Here is a 1,054-nt window from a genome sequence, read left to right as displayed (position 1 = left end):
ATTACTTAAAATGTATAGTTTATGAAAACACTAAATATCAAAATATTTACACCAGACAAATAAAAAAAAAATCAATAAAAACTAAAAACGGAGGACTGAAGTCAAACTGATCCTCTTCAATTGGGCATTCAGTTGGTTGTGAAAATTATTGTTGCTTTGAACAAAAAATGTAACAGTTGGACAAATTACGTGTTTAGACTTCTAAAAAGCCAGCTCATCGTTATTCTGTGACAATAACAATTTAAACAATAAAAACAACGACACAGTCTTATTTCACGTCTTTTATTACCAGTGCAGGACACTCAGTGAATCTCATTGCTTTGTCATTTTTTTGTTGCTACAGTCGATCTAAAATATTTTATTTCGGCTTTTTAATAAATGTTGGGAAATTCGACGTCCATAAAACAGAAGGATTGAGATTCTTCTGTGTGTTCTGGCGTTTCTTTGCTTACATTTGATAGATCAAGTTGCCACTGAATGTGGTGTGGTAATTGGATCCCCAAACAGTTGAGTTTGATTTCAGTTTGAGATAAACCTGGTCCCCCGGCTGCAACTCCAGGAACACGGCGTTCCCTCCGTTGTCAGCGAGGTCATTGGGGTGCGATGGGAAATCGTGGGTCATGGCAACTAGCTCGTCATTCTTGAAGAGACTCAGCATTGTTCTATGTTCCCATCCGTCATGATAGAAGAAGCTGAAGAAGTAAATACCTGCGACAGGTGCAGTGAAAATCCCTGCACAAAACACTTTGGTTCAGTAACACTGACAATAAGCACATCCATGGAGTTTAGCCGTAATGGCAGAGTGGATGATAAAAATGCGAGTGCGTCTCTACTTACCCGTAACCTTGTTGTAGAAATGACCCACATTTGTTAGAACAGTTTTGTAGATTAAGTTTGTGTCGGTATCAAAAGGTCCAACGGTTTCTGATTCTCCAACTACGGCACTGAACGCCACTTTGGTCAAGTCTAGGCGGATAAATATTAAAAACAAACTAGAAAATTCCACAGAAATTTTAAGGGGCCTGCCAAAGTGTGCCCGTCGGTTTGGACCCAG

General features: G+C 39.1%; 1 long non-coding RNA gene across 1 annotated transcript; it reads right to left on the bottom strand.

Moving 5' to 3' along the window:
- Positions 1-523: 523 nt before the first annotated feature.
- LOC106951363 (uncharacterized) lies at positions 524-962 on the bottom strand. The gene is made up of 2 exons (XR_001425803.1): positions 838-962; positions 524-732 (listed from the first exon to the last, which is right to left on the bottom strand). It is a non-coding gene; the product is annotated as an uncharacterized LOC106951363 (long non-coding RNA).
- Positions 963-1,054: the final 92 nt, after the last annotated feature.

Source organism: Poecilia latipinna, unplaced genomic scaffold, assembly GCF_001443285.1.
Source record: "Poecilia latipinna isolate Pla-1442-1.1 unplaced genomic scaffold, P_latipinna-1.0 Scaffold455, whole genome shotgun sequence".
In the NCBI taxonomy this organism is placed as follows: Eukaryota; Metazoa; Chordata; class Actinopteri; order Cyprinodontiformes; family Poeciliidae; genus Poecilia; species Poecilia latipinna.
This window is presented reverse-complemented; position numbering and strand designations above follow the sequence as displayed.